Source organism: Protomyctophum bolini (genome assembly GCF_963924005.1).
Source record: "Protomyctophum bolini genome assembly, chromosome: 9".
NCBI lineage: Eukaryota > Metazoa > Chordata > Actinopteri > Myctophiformes > Myctophidae > Protomyctophum > Protomyctophum bolini.
In genome coordinates this window covers 17,472,078-17,497,280 of record NC_137870.1, presented here as the reverse complement: position 1 = coordinate 17,497,280, position 25,203 = coordinate 17,472,078, and positions in this window count along the sequence as shown.

Sequence of the window (25,203 nt, the reverse complement as noted above, 5' to 3'; positions counted from 1 at the left end):
TTCAACAACCAAAAGTGTCAAATAATGTTTTAGGAGCTGTTTCTCAATAACCAAAAGTGTAAAATAATGTTTTAGGAGCTGTTTCTCAACAACCAAAGTGTCAAATAATGGTTAGAAGCTGTTTTTCAACAACCAAAAGTGTCAAATTATGTTTTAGGAGCTGTTTCTCAATAACCAAAAGTGTAAAATAATGTTTTAGGAGCTGTTTCTCAACAACCAAAGTGTCAAATAATGGTTAGAAAATAATTTGCCTCCCAAAATAATTTGCCTGCCAAAATAATTTGCCTCCCAAAATAATTTAATTTGCCAAAATAATTTGCCTCCCAAAATAATTTGCCTCCCAAAATAATTTGCCAAAATAATTTGCCTCCCAAAATAATTTGCCTCCCAAAATAATTTGCCTCCCAACATAATTTGCCTCCCAAAATAATTTTCCAAAATAATTTGCCTCCCAAAATAATTTTCCAAAATAATTTGCCTCCCAAAATAATTTGCCTCCCAAAATAATTTGCCAAAATATTTTGCCTCCCAAAATAATTTGCCAAAATAATTTGCCTCCCAAAATAATTTGCCTCCCAAAATAATTTGCCAAAATAATTTGCCTCCCAAAATAATTTGCCTCCCAAAAAAATTTGCCAAAATAATTTGCCTCCCAAAATAATTTGCCAAAATAATTTGCCTCCCAAAATAATTTGCCTCCCAAAATAATTTGCCAAAATAATTTGCCAAAATAATTTGCCAAAATAATTTGCCAAAATAATTTGCCTCCCAAAATAATTTGCCAAAATAATTTGCCTCCCAAAATAATTTGCCAAAATAATTTGCCTCCCAAAATAATTTGCCTCCCAAAATAATTTGCCTCCCAAAATAATTTGCCTCCCAAAATAATTTGCCTCCCAAAATAAATTTCCAAAATAATTTGCCAAAATAATTTGCCTCCCAAAATAATTTGCCAAAATAATTTGCCTCCCAAAATAATTTGCCAAAATAATTTGCCTCCCAAAATAATTTGCCTGCCAAAATAATTTGCCTCCCAAAATAATTTGCCTCCCAAAATAAATTTCCAAAATAATTTGCCAAAATAATTTGCCTCCCAAAATAATTTGCCTCCCAAAATAATTTGCCAAAATAATTTGCCTCCCAAAATAATTTGCCTCCCAAAATAATTTGCCTCCCAAAATAATTTGCCTCCCAAAATAATTTGCCAAAATAATTTGCCTCCCAAAATAATTTGCCTCCCAAAATAATTTGCCTCCCAAAATAATTTGCCAAAATAATTTGCCTCCCAAAATAATTTGCCTCCCAAAATAATTTGCCTCCCAAAATAAATTTCCAAAATAATTTGCCTCCCAAAATAATTTGCCTCCCAAAATAATTTGCCAAAATAATTTGCCTCCCAAAATAATTTGCCTCCCAAAATAATTTGCCAAAATAATTTGCCTCCCAAAATAATTTGCCAAAATAATTTGCCTCCCAAAATAATTTGCCTCCCAAAATAATTTGCCAAAATAATTTGCCTCCCAAAATAATTTGCCAAAATAATTTGCCTCCCAAAATAATTAGCCAAAATAATGTTTTAGGAGCTGTTTCTCAACAACCAAAGTGTCAAATAATGGTTAGAAGCTGTTTTTCAACAACCAAAAGTGTCAAATAATGTTTTAGGAGCTGTTTCTCAATAACCGAAAGTGTAAAATAATGTTTTAGGAGCTGTTTCTCAACAACCAAAGTGTCAAATAATGGTTAGAAGCTGTTTTTCAACAACCAAAAGTGTCAAATAATGTTTTAGGAGCTGTTTCTCAACAACCAAAAGTGTAAAATAATGTTTTAGGAGCTGTTTCTAAACAACCAAAGTGTCAAATAATGGTTAGAAGCTGTTTTTCAACAACCAAAAGTGTCAAATAATGTTTTAGGAGCTGTTTTTCAACAACCAAAAGTGTCAAATAATGTTTTAGGAGCTGTTTCTCAACAACCAAAGTGTCAAATAATGGTTAGAAGCTGTTTTTCAACAACCAAAAGTGTCAAATAATGTTTTAGGAGCTGTTTCTCAATAACCAAAAGTGTAAAATAATGTTTTAGGAGCTGTTTCTCAACAACCAAAGTGTCAAATAATGGTTAGAAGCTGTTTTTCAAAAACCAAAAGTGTCAAATAATGTTTTAGGAGCTGTTTCTCAATAACCAAAAGTGTAAAATAATGTTTTAGGAGCTGTTTCTCAACAACCAAAGTGTCAAATAATGGTTAGAAGCTGTTTTTCAACAACCAAAAGTGTCAAATAATGTTTTAGGAGCTGTTTCTCAATAACCAAAAGTGTAAAATAATGTTTTAGGAGCTGTTTCTCAACAACCAAAGTGTCAAATAATGGTTAGAAGCTGTTTTTCAACAACCAAAAGTGTCAACTAATGTTTTAGGAGCTGTTTCCTCATAACCAAAAGTGTAAAATAATGTTTTAGGAGCTGTTTCTCAACAACCAAAGTGTCAAATAATGGTTAGAAGCTGTTTTTCAACAACCAAAAGTGTCAAATAATGTTTTAGGAGCTGTTTCTCAATAACCAAAAGTGTAAAATAATGTTTTAGGAGCTGTTTCTCAACAACCAAAGTGTCAAATAATGGTTAGAAAATAATTTGCCTCCCAAAATAATTTGCCTGCCAAAATAATTTGCCTCCCAAAATAATTTAATTTGCCAAAATAATTTGCCTCCCAAAATAATTTGCCAAAATAATTTGCCAAAATAATTTGCCTCCCAAAATAATTTGCCAAAATAATTTGCCTCCCAAAATATTTTGCCTCCCAAAATAATTTGCCTCCCAAAATAATTTGCCAAAATAATTTGCCTCCCAAAATAATTTGCCTCCCAAAATAAATTTCCAAAATAATTTGCCTCCCAAAATAATTTGCCTCCCAAAATAATTTGCCTCCCAAAATAATTTGCCTCCCAAAATAATTTGCCTCCCAAAATAATTTGCCAAAATAATTTGCCTCCCAAAATAATTTGCCAAAATAATTTGCCTCCCAAAATAATTTGCCAAAATAATTTGCCTCCCAAAAAAATTTGCCAAAATAATTTGCCTCCCAAAATAATTTGCCAAAATAATTTGCCTCCCAAAATAATTTGCCTCCCAAAATAATTTGCCTCCCAAAATAATTTGCCAAAATAATTTGCCTCCCAAAATAATTTGCCTCCCAAAATAATTTGCCTCCCAAAATAATTTGCCTCCCAAAATACATTTCCAAAATAATTTGCCTCCCAAAATAAATTTCCAAAATAATTTGCCCCTCCAAAATAATTTGCCAAAATAATTTGCCTCCCAAAATAATTTGCCAAAATAATTTGCCTCCCAAAATAATTTGCCAAAATAATTTGCCTCCCAAAATAATTTGCCAAAATAATTTGCCTCCCAAAATAATTTGCCTCCCAAAATAATTTGCCTCCCAAAATAATTTGCCAAAATAATTTGCCTCCCAAAATAATTTGCCAAAATAATTTGCCTCCCAAAATAATTAGCCAAAATAATGTTTTAGGACCTGTTTCTCAACAACCAAAGTGTCAAATAATGGTTAGAAGCTGTTTTTCAACAACCAAAAGTGTCAAATAATGTTTTAGGAGCTGTTTCTCAACAACCAAAAGTGTAAAATAATGTTTTAGGAGCTGTTTCTCAATAACCGAAAGTGTAAAATAATGTTTTAGGAGCTGTTTCTCAACAACCAAAGTGTCAAATAATGGTTAGAAGCTGTTTTTCAACAACCAAAAGTGTCAAATAATGTTTTAGGAGCTGTTTCTCAATAACCAAAAGTGTAAAATAATGTTTTAGGAGCTGTTTCTCAACAACCAAAGTGTCAAATAATGGTTAGAAGCTGTTTTTCAACAACCAAAAGTGTCAAATAATGTTTTAGGAGCTGTTTCTCAATAACCAAAAGTGTAAAATAATGTTTTAGGAGCTGTTTCTCAACAACCAAAGTGTCAAATAATGGTTAGAAGCTGTTTTTCAACAACCAAAAGTGTCAAATAATGTTTTAGGAGCTGTTTCTCAATAACCAAAAGTGTAAAATAATGTTTTAGGAGCTGTTTCTCAACAACCAAAGTGTCAAATAATGGTTAGAAGCTGTTTTTCAACAACCAAAAGTGTCAAATAATGTTTTAGGAGCTGTTTCTCAATAACCAAAAGTGTAAAATAATGTTTTAGGAGCTGTTTCTCAACAACCAAAGTGTCAAATAATGGTTAGAAGCTGTTTTTCAACAACCAAAAGTGTCAAATAATGTTTTAGGAGCTGTTTCTCAATAACCAAAAGTGTAAAATAATGTTTTAGGAGCTGTTTCTCAACAACCAAAGTGTCAAATAATGGTTAGAAGCTGTTTTTCAACAACCAAAAGTGTCAAATAATGTTTTAGGAGCTGTTTCTCAACAACCAAAAGTGTAAAATAATGTTTTAGGAACTGTTTCTAAACAACCACAGTGTCAAATAATGGTTAGAAGCTGTTTTTCAACAACCAAAAGTGTCAAATAATGTTTTAGGAGCTGTTTTTCAACAACCAAAAGTGTCAAATAATGTTTTAGGAGCTGTTTCTCAACAACCAAAGTGTCAAATAATGGTTAGAAGCTGTTTTTCAACAACCAAAAGTGTCAAATAATGTTTTAGGAGCTGTTTCTCAATAACCAAAAGTGTAAAATAATGTTTTAGGAGCTGTTTCTCAACAACCAAAGTGTCAAATAATGGTTAGAAGCTGTTTTTCAACAACCAAAAGTGTCAAATAATGTTTTAGGAGCTGTTTCTCAATAACCAAAAGTGTAAAATAATGTTTTAGGAGCTGTTTCTCAACAACCAAAGTGTCAAATAATGGTTAGAAGCTGTTTTTCAACAACCAAAAGTGTCAAATAATGTTTTAGGAGCTGTTTCTCAATAACCAAAAGTGTAAAATAATGTTTTAGGAGCTGTTTCTCAACAACCAAAGTGTCAAATAATGGTTAGAAGCTGTTTTTCAACAACCAAAAGTGTCAAATAATGTTTTAGGAGCTGTTTCTCAATAACCAAAAGTGTAAAATAATGTTTTAGGAGCTGTTTCTCAACAACCAAAGTGTCAAATAATGGTTAGAAGCTGTTTTTCAACAACCAAAAGTGTCAAATAATGTTTTAGGAGCTGTTTCTCAATAACCAAAAGTGTAAAATAATGTTTTAGGAGCTGTTTCTCAACAACCAAAGTGTCAAATAATGGTTAGAAGCTGTTTTTCAACAACCAAAAGTGTCAAATAATGTTTTAGGAGCTGTTTCTCAATAACCAAAAGTGTAAAATAATGTTTTAGGAGCTGTTTCTCAACAACCAAAGTGTCAAATAATGGTTAGAAGCTGTTTTTCAACAACCAAAAGTGTCAAATAATGTTTTAGGAGCTGTTTCTCAATAACCAAAAGTGTAAAATAATGTTTTAGGAGCTGTTTCTCAACAACCAAAGTGTCAAATAATGGTTAGAAGCTGTTTTTCAACAACCAAAAGTGTCAAATAATGTTTTAGGAGCTGTTTCTCAATAACCAAAAGTGTAAAATAATGTTTTAGGAGCTGTTTCTCAACAACCAAAGTGTCAAATAATGGTTAGAAGCTGTTTTTCAACAACCAAAAGTGTCAAATAATGTTTTAGGAGCTGTTTCTCAATAACCAAAAGTGTAAAATAATGTTTTAGGAGCTGTTTCTCAACAACCAAAGTGTCAAATAATGGTTAGAAAATAATTTGCCTCCCAAAATAATTTGCCTGCCAAAATAATTTGCCTCCCAAAATAATTTAATTTGCCAAAATAATTTGCCTCCCAAAATAATTTGCCAAAATAATTTGCCAAAATAATTTGCCTCCCAAAATAATTTGCCAAAATAATTTGCCTCCCAAAATAATTTGCCTCCCAAAATAATTTGCCTCCCAAAATAATTTGCCAAAATAATTTGCCTCCCAAAATAATTTGCCTCCTAAAATAATTTTCCAAAATAATTTGCCTCCCAAAATAATTTGCCTCCCAAAATAATTTGCCAAAATAATTTGCCTCCCAAAATAATTTGCCAAAATAATTTGCCTCCCAAAAAATTTTGCCAAAATAATTTGCCTCCCAAAATAATTTGCCTCCCAAAATAATTTGCCTCCCAAAATAATTTGCCAAAATAATTTGCCAAAATAATTTGCCTCCCAAAATAATTTGCCTCCCAAAATAATTTGCCTCCCAAAATAATTTGCCTCCCAAAATAATTTGCCAAAATAATTTGCCTCCCAAAATAATTTGCCTCCCAAAAAATTTTGCCAAAATAATTTGCCTCCCAAAATAATTTGCCTCCCAAAATAATTTGCCTCCCAAAATAATTTGCCAAAATAATTTGCCAAAATAATTTGCCTCCCAAAATAATTTGCCTCCCAAAATAATTTGCCAAAATAATTTGCCTCCCAAAATAATTTGCCTCCCAAAATAATTTGCCTCCCAAAATAAATTTCCAAAATAATTTGCCTCCCAAAATAAATTTCCAAAATAATTTGCCTCCCAAAATAATTTGCCAAAATAATTTGCCTCCCAAAATAATTTGCCTCCCAAAATAATTTGCCAAAATAATTTGCCTCCCAAAATAATTTGCCTCCCAAAATAATTTGCCAAAATAATTTGCCTCCCAAAATAATTTGCCAAAATAATTTGCCTCCCAAAATAATTAGCCAAAATAATGTTTTAGGAGCTGTTTCTCAACAACCAAAGTGTCAAATAATGGTTAGAAGCTGTTTTTCAACAACCAAAAGTGTCAAATAATGTTTTAGGAAACAACCAAAGTGTCAAATAATGGTTAGAAGCTGTTTTTCAACAACCAAAAGTGTCAAATAATGTTTTAGGAGCTGTTTCTCAATAACCAAAAGTGTAAAATAATGTTTTAGGAGCTGTTTCTCAACAACCAAAGTGTCAAATAATGGTTAGAAGCTGTTTTTCAACAACCAAAAGTGTCAAATAATGTTTTAGGAGCTGTTTCTCAATAACCAAAAGTGTAAAATAATGTTTTAGGAGCTGTTTCTCAACAACCAAAGTGTCAAATAATGGTTAGAAGCTGTTTTTCAACAACCAAAAGTGTCAAATAATGTTTTAGGAGCTGTTTCTCAACAACCAAAAGTGTCAAATAATGTTTTAGGAGCTGTTTCTCAACAACCAAAAGTGTAAAATAATGTTTTAGGAGCTGTTTCTAAACAACCAAAGTGTCAAATAATGGTTAGAAGCTGTTTTTCAACAACCAAAAGTGTCAAATAATTTTTTAGGAGCTGTTTTTCAACAACCAAAAGTGTCAAATAATGTTTTAGGAGCTGTTTCTCAACAACCAAAGTGTCAAATAATGGTTAGAAGCTGTTTTTCAACAACCAAAAGTGTCAAATAATGTTTTAGGAGCTGTTTCTCAATAACCAAAAGTGTAAAATAATGTTTTAGGAGCTGTTTCTCAACAACCAAAGTGTCAAATAATGGTTAGAAGCTGTTTTTCAACAACCAAAAGTGTCAAATAATGTTTTAGGAGCTGTTTCTCAATAACCAAAAGTGTAAAATAATGTTTTAGGAGCTGTTTCTCAACAACCAAAGTGTCAAATAATGGTTAGAAGCTGTTTTTCAACAACCAAAAGTGTCAACTAATGTTTTAGGAGCTGTTTCCTCATAACCAAAAGTGTAAAATAATGTTTTAGGAGCTGTTTCTCAACAACCAAAGTGTCAAATAATGGTTAGAAGCTGTTTTTCAACAACCAAAAGTGTCAAATAATGTTTTAGGAGCTGTTTCTCAATAACCAAAAGTGTAAAATAATGTTTTAGGAGCTGTTTCTCAACAACCAAAGTGTCAAATAATGGTTAGAAGCTGTTTTTCAACAACCAAAAGTGTCAAATAATGTTTTAGGAGCTGTTTCTCAATAACCAAAAGTGTAAAATAATGTTTTAGGAGCTGTTTCTCAACAACCAAAGTGTCAAATAATGGTTAGAAGCTGTTTTTCAACAACCAAAAGTGTCAAATAATGTTTTAGGAGCTGTTTCTCAATAACCAAAAGTGTAAAATAATGTTTTAGGAGCTGTTTCTCAACAACCAAAGTGTCAAATAATGGTTAGAAGCTGTTTTTCAACAACCAAAAGTGTCAACTAATGTTTTAGGAGCTGTTTCCTCATAACCAAAAGTGTAAAATAATGTTTTAGGAGCTGTTTCTCAACAACCAAAGTGTCAAATAATGGTTAGAAGCTGTTTTTCAACAACCAAAAGTGTCAAATAATGTTTTAGGAGCTGTTTCTCAATAACCAAAAGTGTAAAATAATGTTTTAGGAGCTGTTTCTCAACAACCAAAGTGTCAAATAATGGTTAGAAGCTGTTTTTCAACAACCAAAAGTGTCAAATAATGTTTTAGGAGCTGTTTCTCAATAACCAAAAGTGTAAAATAATGTTTTAGGAGCTGTTTCTCAACAACCAAAGTGTCAAATAATGGTTAGAAGCTGTTTTTCAACAACCAAAAGTGTCAAATAATGTTTTAGGAGCTGTTTCTCAATAACCAAAAGTGTAAAATAATGTTTTAGGAGCTGTTTCTCAACAACCAAAGTGTCAAATAATGGTTAGAAAATAATTTGCCTCCCAAAATAATTTGCCTGCCAAAATAATTTGCCTCCCAAAATAATTTAATTTGCCAAAATAATTTGCCTCCCAAAATAATTTGCCAAAATAATTTGCCAAAATAATTTGCCTCCCAAAATAATTTGCCAAAATAATTTGCCTCCCAAAATAATTTGCCTCCCAAAATAATTTGCCTCCCAAAATAATTTGCCAAAATAATTTGCCTCCCAAAATAATTTGCCTCCTAAAATAATTTTCCAAAATAATTTTCCAAAATAATTTGCCTCCCAAAATAATTTGCCTCCCAAAATAATTTGCCAAAATAATTTGCCTCCCAAAATAATTTGCCAAAATAATTTGCCTCCCAAAAAATTTTGCCAAAATAATTTGCCTCCCAAAATAATTTGCCTCCCAAAATAATTTGCCTCCCAAAATAATTTGCCAAAATAATTTGCCAAAATAATTTGCCTCCCAAAATAATTTGCCTCCCAAAATAATTTGCCTCCCAAAATAATTTGCCTCCCAAAATAATTTGCCAAAATAATTTGCCTCCCAAAATAATTTGCCTCCCAAAAAATTTTGCCAAAATAATTTGCCTCCCAAAATAATTTGCCTCCCAAAATAATTTGCCAAAATAATTTGCCAAAATAATTTGCCTCCCAAAATAATTTGCCTCCCAAAATAATTTGCCAAAATAATTTGCCTCCCAAAATAATTTGCCTCCCAAAATAATTTGCCTCCCAAAATAAATTTCCAAAATAATTTGCCTCCCAAAATAAATTTCCAAAATAATTTGCCTCCCAAAATAATTTGCCAAAATAATTTGCCTCCCAAAATAATTTGCCTCCCAAAATAATTTGCCAAAATAATTTGCCTCCCAAAATAATTTGCCTCCCAAAATAATTTGCCTCCCAAAATAATTTGCCAAAATAATTTGCCTCCCAAAATAATTTGCCAAAATAATTTGCCTCCCAAAATAATTAGCCAAAATAATGTTTTAGGAGCTGTTTCTCAACAACCAAAGTGTCAAATAATGGTTAGAAGCTGTTTTTCAACAACCAAAAGTGTCAAATAATGTTTTAGGAAACAACCAAAGTGTCAAATAATGGTTAGAAGCTGTTTTTCAACAACCAAAAGTGTCAAATAATGTTTTAGGAGCTGTTTCTCAATAACCAAAAGTGTAAAATAATGTTTTAGGAGCTGTTTCTCAACAACCAAAGTGTCAAATAATGGTTAGAAGCTGTTTTTCTACAACCAAAAGTGTCAAATAATGTTTTAGGAGCTGTTTCTCAATAACCAAAAGTGTAAAATAATGTTTTAGGAGCTGTTTCTCAACAACCAAAGTGTCAAATAATGGTTAGAAGCTGTTTTTCAACAACCAAAAGTGTCAAATAATGTTTTAGGAGCTGTTTCTCAACAACCAAAAGTGTCAAATAATGTTTTAGGAGCTGTTTCTCAACAACCAAAAGTGTAAAATAATGTTTTAGGAGCTGTTTCTAAACAACCAAAGTGTCAAATAATGGTTAGAAGCTGTTTTTCAACAACCAAAAGTGTCAAATAATTTTTTAGGAGCTGTTTTTCAACAACCAAAAGTGTCAAATAATGTTTTAGGAGCTGTTTCTCAACAACCAAAGTGTCAAATAATGGTTAGAAGCTGTTTTTCAACAACCAAAAGTGTCAAATAATGTTTTAGGAGCTGTTTCTCAATAACCAAAAGTGTAAAATAATGTTTTAGGAGCTGTTTCTCAACAACCAAAGTGTCAAATAATGGTTAGAAGCTGTTTTTCAACAACCAAAAGTGTCAAATAATGTTTTAGGAGCTGTTTCTCAATAACCAAAAGTGTAAAATAATGTTTTAGGAGCTGTTTCTCAACAACCAAAGTGTCAAATAATGGTTAGAAGCTGTTTTTCAACAACCAAAAGTGTCAACTAATGTTTTAGGAGCTGTTTCCTCATAACCAAAAGTGTAAAATAATGTTTTAGGAGCTGTTTCTCAACAACCAAAGTGTCAAATAATGGTTAGAAGCTGTTTTTCAACAACCAAAATTGTCAAATAATGTTTTAGGAGCTGTTTCTCAATAACCAAAAGTGTAAAATAATGTTTTAGGAGCTGTTTCTCAACAACCAAAGTGTCAAATAATGGTTAGAAGCTGTTTTTCAACAACCAAAAGTGTCAAATAATGTTTTAGGAGCTGTTTCTCAATAACCAAAAGTGTAAAATAATGTTTTAGGAGCTGTTTCTCAACAACCAAAGTGTCAAATAATGGTTAGAAGCTGTTTTTCAACAACCAAAAGTGTCAAATAATGTTTTAGGAGCTGTTTCTCAATAACCAAAAGTGTAAAATAATGTTTTAGGAGCTGTTTCTCAACAACCAAAGTGTCAAATAATGGTTAGAAGCTGTTTTTCAACAACCAAAAGTGTCAAATAATGTTTTAGGAGCTGTTTCTCAATAACCAAAAGTGTAAAATAATGTTTTAGGAGCTGTTTCTCAACAACCAAAGTGTCAAATAATGGTTAGAAGCTGTTTTTCAACAACCAAAAGTGTCAAATAATGTTTTAGGAGCTGTTTCTCAATAACCAAAAGTGTAAAATAATGTTTTAGGAGCTGTTTCTCAACAACCAAAGTGTCAAATAATGGTTAGAAGCTGTTTTTCAACAACCAAAAGTGTCAAATAATGTTTTAGGAGCTGTTTCTCAATAACCAAAAGTGTAAAATAATGTTTTAGGAGCTGTTTCTCAACAACCAAAGTGTCAAATAATGGTTAGAAGCTGTTTTTCAACAACCAAAAGTGTCAAATAATGTTTTAGGAGCTGTTTCTCAATAACCAAAAGTGTAAAATAATGTTTTAGGAGCTGTTTCTCAACAACCAAAGTGTCAAATAATGGTTAGAAGCTGTTTTTCAACAACCAAAAGTGTCAAATTATGTTTTAGGAGCTGTTTCTCAATAACCAAAAGTGTAAAATAATGTTTTAGGAGCTGTTTCTCAACAACCAAAGTGTCAAATAATGGTTAGAAGCTGTTTTTCAACAACCAAAAGTGTCAAATAATGTTTTAGGAGCTGTTTCTCAATAACCAAAAGTGTAAAATAATGTTTTAGGAGCTGTTTCTCAACAACCAAAGTGTCAAATAATGGTTAGAAGCTGTTTTTCAACAACCAAAAGTGTCAAATAATGTTTTAGGAGCTGTTTCTCAATAACCAAAAGTGTAAAATAATGTTTTAGGAGCTGTTTCTCAACAACCAAAGTGTCAAATAATGGTTAGAAAATAATTTGCCTCCCAAAATAATTTGCCTGCCAAAATAATTTGCCTCCCAAAATAATTTAATTTGCCAAAATAATTTGCCTCCCAAAATAATTTGCCTCCCAAAATAATTTGCCAAAATAATTTGCCAAAATAATTTGCCTCCCAAAATAATTTGCCAAAATAATTTGCCTCCCAAAATAATTTGCCTCCCAAAATAATTTGCCAAAATAATTTGCCTCCCAAAATAATTTGCCTCCTAAAATAATTTTCCAAAATAATTTTCCAAAATAATTTGCCTCCCAAAATAATTTGCCAAAATAATTTGCCTCCCAAAATAATTTGCCTCCCAAAAAATTTTGCCAAAATAATTTGCCTCCCAAAATAATTTGCCTCCCAAAATAATTTGCCTCCCAAAATAATTTGCCAAAATAATTTGCCAAAATAATTTGCCAAAATAATTTGCCAAAATAATTTGCCTCCCAAAATAATTTGCCTCCCAAAATAATTTGCCAAAATAATTTGCCTCCCAAAATAATTTGCCTCCCAAAATAAATTTCCAAAATAATTTGCCTCCCAAAATAAATTTCCAAAATAATTTGCCTCCCAAAATAATTTGCCTCCCAAAATAATTTGCCAAAATAATTTGCCTCCCAAAATAATTTGCCAAAATAATTTGCCTCCCAAAATAATTTGCCTCCCAAAATAATTTGCCAAAATAATTTGCCTCCCAAAATAATTTGCCAAAATAATTTGCCTCCCAAAATAATTAGCCAAAATAATGTTTTAGGAGCTGTTTCTCAACAACCAAAGTGTCAAATAATGGTTAGAAGCTGTTTTTCAACAACCAAAAGTGTCAAATAATGTTTTAGGAAACAACCAAAGTGTCAAATAATGGTTAGAAGCTGTTTTTCAACAACCAAAAGTGTCAAATAATGTTTTAGGAGCTGTTTCTCAATAACCAAAAGTGTAAAATAATGTTTTAGGAGCTGTTTCTCAACAACCAAAGTGTCAAATAATGGTTAGAAGCTGTTTTTCAACAACCAAAAGTGTCAAATAATGTTTTAGGAGCTGTTTCTCAACAACCAAAAGTGTCAAATAATGTTTTAGGAGCTGTTTCTCAACAACCAAAAGTGTAAAATAATGTTTTAGGAGCTGTTTCTAAACAACCAAAGTGTCAAATAATGGTTAGAAGCTGTTTTTCAACAACCAAAAGTGTCAAATATTTTTTTAGGAGCTGTTTTTCAACAACCAAAAGTGTCAAATAATGTTTTAGGAGCTGTTTCTCAACAACCAAAGTGTCAAATAATGGTTAGAAGCTGTTTTTCAACAACCAAAAGTGTCAAATAATGTTTTAGGAGCTGTTTCTCAATAACCAAAAGTGTAAAATAATGTTTTAGGAGCTGTTTCTCAACAACCAAAGTGTCAAATAATGGTTAGAAGCTGTTTTTCAACAACCAAAAGTGTCAAATAATGTTTTAGGAGCTGTTTCTCAATAACCAAAAGTGTAAAATAATGTTTTAGGAGCTGTTTCTCAACAACCAAAGTGTCAAATAATGGTTAGAAGCTGTTTTTCAACAACCAAAAGTGTCAACTAATGTTTTAGGAGCTGTTTCCTCATAACCAAAAGTGTAAAATAATGTTTTAGGAGCTGTTTCTCAACAACCAAAGTGTCAAATAATGGTTAGAAGCTGTTTTTCAACAACCAAAATTGTCAAATAATGTTTTAGGAGCTGTTTCTCAATAACCAAAAGTGTAAAATAATGTTTTAGGAGCTGTTTCTCAACAACCAAAGTGTCAAATAATGGTTAGAAGCTGTTTTTCAACAACCAAAAGTGTCAAATAATGTTTTAGGAGCTGTTTCTCAATAACCAAAAGTGTAAAATAATGTTTTAGGAGCTGTTTCTCAACAACCAAAGTGTCAAATAATGGTTAGAAGCTGTTTTTCAACAACCAAAAGTGTCAAATAATGTTTTAGGAGCTGTTTCTCAATAACCAAAAGTGTAAAATAATGTTTTAGGAGCTGTTTCTCAACAACCAAAGTGTCAAATAATGGTTAGAAGCTGTTTTTCAACAACCAAAAGTGTCAAATAATGTTTTAGGAGCTGTTTCTCAATAACCAAAAGTGTAAAATAATGTTTTAGGAGCTGTTTCTCAACAACCAAAGTGTCAAATAATGGTTAGAAGCTGTTTTTCAACAACCAAAAGTGTCAGGGACCAGCGCTTCAACATTGGAGTGCATAGCTGGCCCCTTGGCTATAACCCATCGTTTTTGTCATTTCGTCATTTTTTTTAAATCTTCAAAAATGATGAAAAACTGCGCGCTATAGTATGCCGTACGATATGGGCTATAGCCCACGGTCCAAAATGATGAGAAACGAGGCTAACTTTTTTTTTCAAAATTTCAAAAAACATGGGCTATAACCCATCGTTTTTGTCATTTCGTCATTTTTTTCAAATCTTCAAAAATGATGAAAAACTGCGCGCTATAGTATGCCGTACGATATGGGCTATAGCCCACGGTCCAAAATGATGAGAAACGAGGCTAACTTTTCTTTTCAAAATTTCAAAAAACATGGGCTATAACCCATCGTTTTTGTCATTTCGTCATTTTTTTCAAATCTTCAAAAATGATGAAAAACGGCACGCTATAGTATGCCGTACGATATGGGCTATAGCCCACGGTCCAAAATGATGAGAAACGAGGCTAACTTTTTTTTTCAAAATTTCAAAAAACATGGGCTATAACCCATCGTTTTTGTCATTTCGTCATTTTTTTTTAATCTTCAAAAATGATGAAAAACGGCGCGCTATAGTATGCGTACGATATGGGCTATAGCCCACGGTCCAAAATGATGAGAAACGAGGCTAACTTTTTTTTTCAAAATTTCAAAAAACATGGGCTATAACCCATCGTTTTTGTCATTTCGTCATTTTTTTCAAATCTTCAAAAATGATGAAAAACGGCGCGCTATAGTATGCCGTACGATATGGGCTATAGCCCATGGTCCAAAATGATGAGAAACGAGGATAACTTTTTTTTCAAAATTTCAAAAAACATGGGCTATAACCCATCGTTTTTGTCATTTCGTCATTTTTTTCAAATCTTCAAAAATGATGAAAAACTGCGCGCTATAGTATGCCGTACGATATGGGCTATAGCCCACGGTCCAAAATGATGAGAAACGAGGCTAACTTTTTTTTTCAAAATTTCAAAAAACATGGGCTATAACCCATCGTTTTTGTCATTTCGTCATTTTTTTCAAATCTTCAAAAATGATGAAAAACGGCGCGCTATAGTATGCCGTACGATATGGGCTATAGCCTACGGTCCAAAATGATGAGAAACGAGGCTAACTTTTTTTTTCAAAATTTCAAAAAACATGGGCTATAACCCATCGTTTTTGTCATTTCGTCATTTTTTTCAAATCCTCAAAAATGATGAAAAACGGCACGCTATAGTATGCCGTACGATATGGGCTATAGCCCATGGTCCAAAATGGTGAGAAACGAGGATAACTTTTTTTTCCAAAATTTCAAAAAACATGGGCTATAACCCATCGTTTTTGTCATTTCGTCATTTTTTTCAAATCTTCAAAAATGATGAAAAACTGCGCGCTATAGTATGCCGTACGATATGGGCTATAGCCCACGGTCCAAAATGATGAGAAACGAGGCTAACTTTTTTTTTCAAAATTTCAAAAAACATGGGCTATAACCCATCGTTTTTGTCATTTCGTCATTTTTTTCAAATCTTCAAAAATGATGAAAAACGGCACGCTATAGTATGCCGTACGATATGGGCTATAGCCCACGGTCCAAAATGATGAGAAACGAGGCTAACTTTTTTTTTCAAAATTTCAAAAAACATGGGCTATAACCCATCGTTTTTGTCATTTCGTCATTTTTTTTTAATCTTCAAAAATGATGAAAAACGGCGCGCTATAGTATGCGTACGATATGGGCTATAGCCCACGGTCCAAAATGATGAGAAACGAGGCTAACTTTTTTTTTCAAAATTTCAAAAAACATGGGCTATAACCCATCGTTTTTGTCATTTCGTCATTTTTTTCAAATCTTCAAAAATGATGAAAAACGGCGCGCTATAGTATGCCGTACGATATGGGCTATAGCCCATGGTCCAAAATGATGAGAAACGAGGATAACTTTTTTTTTCAAAATTTCAAAAAACATGGGCTATAACCCATCGTTTTTGTCATTTCGTCATTTTTTTCAAATCTTCAAAAATGATGAAAAACGGCGCGCTATAGTATGCCGTACGATATGGGCTATAGCCTACGGTCCAAAATGATGAGAAACGAGGCTAACTTTTTTTTCAAAATTTCAAAAAACATGGGCTATAACCCATCGTTTTTGTCATTTCGTCATTTTTTTCAAATCCTCAAAAATGATGAAAAACGGCACGCTATAGTATGCCGTACGATATGGGCTATAGCCCATGGTCCAAAATGATGAGAAACGAGGATAACTTTTTTTTCCAAAATTTCAAAAAACATGGGCTATAACCCATCGTTTTTGTCATTTCGTCATTTTTTTCAAATCTTCAAAAATGATGAAAAACTGCGCGCTATAGTATGCCGTACGATATGGGCTATAGCCCACGGTCCAAAATGATGAGAAACGAGGCTAACTTTTTTTTTCAAAATTTCAAAAAACATGGGCTATAACCCATCGTTTTTGTCATTTGTCATTTTTTTCAAATCTTCAAAAATGATGAAAAACGGCGCGCTATAGTATGCCGTACGATATGGGCTATAGCCCACGGTCCAAAATGATGAGAAACGAGGCTAACTTTTTTTTTCAAAATTTCAAAAAACATGGGCTATAACCCATCGTTTTTGTCATTTCGTAATTTTTTTCGAATCCTCAAAAATGATGAAAAACGGCACGCTATAGTATGCCGTACGATATGGGCTATGGCCCATGGTCCAAAATGATGAGAAACGAGGATAACTTTTTTTTTCAAAATTTCAAAAAACATGGGCTATAACCCATCGTTTTTGTCATTTCGTCATTTTTTTCAAATCTTCAAAAATGATGAAAAACTGTGCGCTATAGTATGCCGTACGATATGGGCTATAGCCCACGGTCCAAAATGATGAGAAACGAGGCTAACTTTTTTTTTCAAAATTTCAAAAAACATGGGCTATAACCCATCGTTTTTGTCATTTCGTCATTTTTTTCAAATCTTCAAAAATGATGAAAAACGGCGCGCTATAGTATGCCGTACGATATGGGCTATAGCCCATGGTCCAAAATGATGAGAAACGAGGCTAACTTTTTTTTTCAAAATTTCAAAAAACATGGGCTATAACCCATCGTTTTTGTCATTTTGTCATTTTTTTCAAATCTTCAAAAATGATGAAAAACGGCGCGCTATAGTATGCCGTACGATATGGGCTATAGCCCACGGTCCAAAATGATGAGAAACGAGGCTAACTTTTTTTTTCAAAATTTCAAAAAACATGGGCTATAACCCATCGTTTTTGTCATTTCGTCATTTTTTTTCAAATCTTCAAAAATGATGAAAAACTGCGCGCTATAGTATGCCGTACGATATGGGCTATAGCCCACGGTCCAAAATGATGAGAAACGAGGCTAACTTTTTTTTTCAAAATTTAAAAAAACATGGGCTATAACCCATCGTTTTTGTCATTTTGTCATTTTTTTCAAATCTTCAAAAATGATGAAAAACGGCGCGCTATAGTATGCCGTACGATATGGGCTATAGCCCATGGTCCAAAATGATGAGAAACGAGGCTAACTTTTTTTTTCAAAATTTCAAAAAACATGGGCTATAACCCATCGTTTTTGTCATTTCGTCATTTTTTTCAAATCTTCAAAAATGATGAAAAACTGTGCGCTATAGTATGCCGTACGATATGGGCTATAGCCCACGGTCCAAAATGATGAGAAACGAGGCTAACTTTTTTTTTCAAAATTAAAAAAAACATGGGCTATAACCCATCGTTTTTGTCATTTCGTCATTTTTTTCAAATCTTCAAAAATGATGAAAAACGGCGCGCTATAGTATGCCGTACGATATGGGCTATAGCCCATGGTCCAAAATGATGAGAAACGAGGCTAACTTTTTTTTTCAAAATTTCAAAAAACATGGGCTATAACCATAGAGTTATTATACAATAGAGAAGACACCCAGAGGAAATCCTGAAGCGCAATGGACATAGTGGCCGAAGAAGGTATTGCAGTTTGGTAAGGTTTTGTCCTCAAACACATGAACGCGCACTAGGCTCCGCCCACTCCAGCAAGTTTCAGCCAGCTCTCTGAGCTCTGCCCCAGAGCGGAGCGCTGAGAGACTGACCGCATTAAAACCAGGAAATGTCGCATCAGGACTTTTGCTCATTACTTATTATTCTGTGTATATAAAATATAGATAATTTGTCTAATCTCTAGTTACATCAATATTGTTCTTGTAAAATAGTTGGTTTGTGACCAAGTATTAAGATTATAAAGATCGCTTATGTCATTTTGACTGCCAGGGACTCCCCATTCACTTACCATAGGCTTTTTCTGTAGAACTCCCGAGTCCGAATTAAAATAAATAAAAAAAAAATAGCAGCTGTACATGAAATGTTAATGTTGATTTAGCATCAACATGATTATTTACCGATATAAATACATGGTTTGATAACCTACAAGTAGGCGAAAGTCATTTTCTGCCAGGCGTATGTCTCTCCATCTACCCCGTCTTCAAGCCTCCATCCCTGGGCAGAGGTTGAATGATTGACTGGTGGTCGTGGAGCTCTGTGCAGTGCCGTCTCTTTACAGTCTAAAATCAATGGTTAAATTATTCCATAACACTGAAAATGATCAATTTTCCAATTAAAATCAAATTATGGTTAAGTGTGTAAATTACATTTATTCTGTTTGGACAAAGTGCAGTTAAGAAAAGGTGGAGATCAAGGAAGAATTTCTCTATGTCACATGTGAAGTGTAAAACTGGGAATTTCACCCAAGGAATCCATGATGAAGTGCTAAGATAACCACAATAATAACCCAGATTCGTATTGATGTGCTTACCGAGATAATCAAAATGCTTTCATTTTAAACCAACCTCTGAATTAAAACATTGGGTTCTGCAAAAGTCACAGATCAAATTGCAATGATTTTTAAAATAATCTATTATTCACACTGGATAAACAACAGTGGGACTGGAATACTGTACATCCAGTTTTGAGACATATTTCCTATGCACATATATGAACCTGAATGGCATAGAATAGCCTACGCAGCATTTATTCTGCATATCAGATATTGGAATATGTTCATATTGTCTAAAGAACCAAAAACAATATCTGTCTGGTCAAGCAGTAGATCATGTACGATTTGGTATTTTTGTTAGTAATATGTCTAAAAAGTCATTGCTCATAGTGGTGCGCAAATTGGCATGACAAGTGTCAAAATGCTCTTTTTTAAACTATATTGACATTCTTTTTCAATTACAATTTTACAATTGTGACAATATTGTCACACTTTAAATATTATTTTGTTATATAAATATATAGTTTGTATTACATTTGTTGGTTGTCTGATACATATTTAATATTTATTATATTTGCATTCATAGTGCTACAAGTGCTATGAAAAATAACCCATCATTTATTGTATTTTGGCATTTTATTAGAGATCTGTAGCATTATTATTTAATAGTTTAGAGTGGTGCTGTGACCTTGCATTTGCCATGCAGGCTTAAAGTGTTCTTCAGAGCTAAAATTGTTCTACATTGTCATTGGTAAAGTGTATTTGTAAAATGTATGTAGCCTATATTTTCACTTTCTTCTAAATGTGAATTAGCAAAAGTATAAAGTCCCTTTAAAAGCAAATATTCAACTGCAGCACTGCACCACACAATAACACAAGTTGGAATGAACTTCAGTTTATTGCATTAATATTATATTATATGGTGTGTAAACAGTTCATAGAGGTGTATAAAAATAACGAATTTAAAGAATCAGATACATCCATGTTCTTAATCTATTCAAAATGCTAATATGATAAAAACAGCTATGGTTTTATATTTCCTTTCCGAAAACACTGGGGGGGCAGACGATCCTATACCATCTATGCCTGGCATAGACTGTAAAAAGGCGAGTCTGCTGCCAACATAGCGATGCGCGTTCACCACGAGTAGCACGCACACGCACACACGCACGATGCTAGTTCATGTGTCGGTCGTCGCGCGTTCATGTGTTTGAGGGCAAAAATCCAGAATGCACAGGGCTCCTAAACCGGAAGGAGGAGTGGATTCGCCTCATGCGCTTCTGAGCAACTCAATGCAAGTGGACGGGAGGAGAACTTGGGTGCCGTCTCTATTCATATATACTCTAAGGCTATAACCCATCGTTTTTGTCATTTCGTCATTTTTTTCAAATCTTCAAAAATGATGAAAAACGGCACGCTATAGTATGCCGTACGATATGGGCTATAGCCCACGGTCCAAAATGATGAGAAACGAGGCTAACTTTTTTTTTCAAAATTTCAAAAAACATGGGCTATAACCCATCGTTTTTGTCATTTCGTCATTTTTTTCAAATCCTCAAAAATTATGAAAAACGGCACGCTATAGTATGCCGTACGATATGGGCTATAGCCCATGGTCCAAAATGATGAGAAACGAGGCTAACTTTTTTTTTCAAAATTTCAAAAAACATGGGCTATAACCCATCGTTTTTGTCATTTCGTCATTTTTTTCAAATCCTCAAAAATTATGAAAAACGGCACGCTATAGTATGCCGTACGATATGGGCTATAGCCCATGGTCCAAAATGATGAGAAACGAGGATAACCTTTTTTTTCAAAATTTCAAAAAACATGGGCTATAACCCATCGTTTTTGTCATTTCGTCATTTTTTCAAATCTTCAAAAATGATGAAAAACGGCGCGCTATAGTATGCCGTACGATATGGGCTATAGCCCACGGTCCAAAATGATGAGAAACGAGGCTAACTTTTTTTTTCAAAATTTCAAAAAACATGGGCTATAACCCATCGTTTTTGTCATTTCGTCATTTTTTTCAAATCCTCAAAAATGATGAAAAACGGCACGCTATAGTATGCCGTACGATATGGGCTATAGCCCATGGTCCAAAATGATGAGAAACGAGGCTAACTTTTTTTTTCAAAATTTCAAAAAACATGGGCTATAACCCATCGTTTTTGTCATTTCGTCATTTTTTTCAAATCTTCAAAAATGATGAAAAACTGCGCGCTATAGTATGCCGTACGATATGGGCTATAGCCCACGGTCCAAAATGATGAGAAACGAGGCTAACTTTTTTTTCCAAAATTTCAAAAAACATGGGCTATAACCCATCGTTTTTGTCATTTCGTCATTTTTTTCAAATCCTCAAAAATTTTGAAAAACGGCACGCTATAGTATGCCGTACGATATGGGCTATAGCCCATGGTCCAAAATGATGAGAAACGAGGATAACTTTTTTTTTCAAAATTTCAAAAAACATGGGCTATAACCCATCGTTTTTGTCATTTCGTAATTTTTTTCAATTCCTCAAAAATGATGAAAAACGGCACGCTATAGTATGCCGTACGATATGGGCTATAGCCCATGGTCCAAAATGATGAGAAACGAGGATAACTTTTTTTTTCAAAATTTCAAAAAACATGGGCTATAACCCATCGTTTTTGTCATTTCGTCATTTTTTTCAAATCTTCAAAAATGATGAAAAACTGCGCGCTATAGTATGCCGTACGATATGGGCTATAGCCCACGGTCCAAAATGATGAGAAACGAGGCTAACTTTTTTTTTCAAAATTTCAAAAAACATGGGCTATAACCCATCGTTTTTGTCATTTCGTCATTTTTTTCAAATCCTCAAAAATTTTGAAAAACGGCACGCTATAGTATGCCGTACGATATGGGCTATAGCCCATGGTCCAAAATGATGAGAAACGAGGATAACTTTTTTTTTCAAAATTTCAAAAAACATGGGCTATAACCCATCGTTTTTGTCATTTCGTCATTTTTTTCAAATCTTCAAAAATGATGAAAAACTGCGCGCTATAGTATGCCGTACGATATGGGCTATAGCCCACGGTCCAAAATGATGAGAAACGAGGCTAACTTTTTTTTTCAAAATTTCAAAAAACATGGGCTATAACCCATCGTTTTTGTCATTTCGTCATTTTTTTCAAATCTTCAAAAATGATGAAAAACGGCGCGCTATAGTATGCCGTACGATATGGGCTATAGCCCACGGTCCAAAATGATGAGAAACGAGTCTAACTTTTTTTTTCAAAATTTCAAAAAACATGGGCTATAACCCATCGTTTTTGTCATTTCGTCATTTTTTTCAAATCTTCAAAAATGATGAAAAACGGCACGCTATAGTATGCCGTACGATATGGGCTATAGCCCACGGTCCAAAATGATGAGAAACGAGGCTAACTTTTTTTTTCAAAATTTCAAAAAACATGGGCTATAACCCATCGTTTTTGTCATTTTGTCATTTTTTTCAAATCCTCAAAAATGATGAAAAACGGCACGCTATAGTATGCCGTACGATATGGGCTATAGCCCATGGTCCAAAATGATGAGAAACGAGGATAACTTTTTTTTTCAAAATTTCATAAAACATGGGCTATAACCCATCGTTTTTGTCATTTCGTCATTTTTTTCAAATCTTCAAAAATGATGAAAAACTGCGCGCTATAGTATGCCGTACGATATGGGCTATAGCCCACGGTCCAAAATGATGAGAAACGAGGCTAACTTTTTTTTTCAAAATTTCAAAAAACATGGGCTATAACCCATCGTTTTTGTCATTTCGTCATTTTTTTCAAATCCTCAAAAATTATGAAAAACGGCACGCTATAGTATGCCGTACGATATGGGCTATAGCCCATGGTCCAAAATGATGAGAAACGAGGATAACTTTTTTTTTCAAAATTTCAAAAAACATGGGCTATAACCCATCGTTTTTGTCATTTCGTCATTTTTTTCAAATCTTCAAAAATGATGAAAAACTGCGCGCTATAGTATGCCGTACGATATGGGCTATAGCCCACGGTCCAAAATGATGAGAAACGAGGCTAACTTTTTATTTCAAAATTTCAAAAAACATGGGCTATAACCCATCGTTTTTGTCATTTCGTCATTTTTTTCAAATCTTCAAAAATGATGAAAAACGGCGCGCTATAGTATGCCGTACGATATGGGCTATAGCCCATGGTCCAAAATGATGAGAAACGAGGCTAACTTTTTTTTTCAAAATTTCAAAAAACATGGGCTATAACCCATCGTTTTTGTCATTTCGTCATTTTTTTCAAATCTTCAAAAATGATGAAAAACTGCGCGCTATAGTATGCCGTACGATATGGGCTATAGCCCACGGTCCAAAATGATGAGAAACGAGGCTAACTTTTTTTTTCAAAATTTCAAAAAACATGGGCTATAACCCATCGTTTTTGTCATTTCGTCATTTTTTTCAAATCTTCAAAAATGATGAAAAACGGCACGCTATAGTATGCCGTACGATATGGGCTATAGCCCACGGTCCAAAATGATGAGAAACGAGGCTAACTTTTTTTTTCAAAATTTCAAAAAACATGGGCTATAACCCATCGTTTTTGTCATTTCGTCATTTTTTTCAAATCCTCAAAAATGATGAAAAACGGCACGCTATAGTATGCCGTACGATATGGGCTATAGCCCATGGTCCAAAATGATGAGAAACGAGGATAACTTTTTTTTTCAAAATTTCAAAAAACATGGGCTATAACCCATCGTTTTTGTCATTTCGTCATTTTTTTCAAATCTTCAAAAATGATGAAAAACTGCGCGCTATAGTATGCCGTACGATATGGGCTATAGCCCACGGTCCAAAATGATGAGAAACGAGGCTAACTTTTTTTTTCAAAATTTCAAAAAACATGGGCTATAACCCATCGTTTTTGTCATTTCGTCATTTTTTTCAAATCCTCAAAAATTATGAAAAACGGCACGCTATAGTATGCCGTACGATATGGGCTATAGCCCATGGTCCAAAATGATGAGAAACGAGGATAACTTTTTTTTTCAAAATTTCAAAAAACATGGGCTATAACCCATCGTTTTTGTCATTTCGTCATTTTTTTCAAATCTTCAAAAATGATGAAAAACTGCGCGCTATAGTATGCCGTACGGAGGCTGGGAGAGCATTATAGCAGAAGACATGGGACATGTGTCCCTCAGTGGTCATATATGACCGTTCCTCCCATCCAGTTGTCATGTATTTGACTGTCCAGTGATTGTGTATCCAATCCTGTGGTTTAGAAGGTTCCCTGTTTTTGTGATTAATATTTAATGTGTTCAGGTCCACTATGAAATGATCGTCAGAGTTTTACATACTCAATTCCCTGTAGTTTTCCCGATAGCGCGGCTATTTTGGTTCTTGTGGAAACATTCTACGAAGGTGTTTTGTATATGCATGGATGTGCTCATGCCATTATGAACAAATGTTTTGGTATACATTCGAAATTCGTTTTACTTATTACTTCGTATATTTGGGAACTGGTATTTGTCTGCGTGGTGCGCACAGTGCGCGCCCCGTTGCCTAACCCAGCCCTGTAGGTCCGTCAGCGCAGCCATTGGTGGGGAGCATTGCCGCCGCTCCGCTGTTGGTCGCCCGCTCCGCATCTCGCTCCTCCAACCAGCTTCTACACCTGCGCCCACCTGACGGCATAAAGGCGTCCTGAAGCCTTCACTCCGGGCCGCTGTCCAAACAGTCACTCCAGAGTGGAGCCGGCTAGAGGCAGCGTGCCCTCCGTGCAGCAAGAGAATGCACGGAGTATCACAATACAACCCCCCGTATAGCAAGAGTTGCTGTGATGAGTTATTGTGTCACTTCTATGTTCTGAGCACCTGGCCACGGAAGCCTGCTTTTTGTACAGTTTGTTAGATTAGAATAGAGTAGGCAATGGTAGGGCACTATTGTCACTTTATTTTCGATTGTTAGTTTAGTGTGCCTAAAACTCAAGAGGTTAGTTTTAGTATGCAGTTTTGATTATTTCCCTTAGTTGCTCCGTGTGTCATTTATGTTTGTAAAAGAGAACGTAATTCATATTGAATACTTATATATATTGTTCCTATCATTTGTACGCCACTGAATAAGCAATAAAACAACTTTGGCATTTTACCACCTTGCCTTCTTAACCGTCCTAGACTCGGTGAGTCGTAACAGTACTTTTGTGTTTCTCTTCTTTATTACTTTACTGTTGAAATGTAAAATTTACATTTCAACGAAAGGACCTGTAAATGACAACACAAAAACTATGGCACTGGTGTCGTACTTCTGGTTTACCGGAACGGGGTGCAACTCCCTGCAGTGCCCTGCTCAATTTGTTGTATT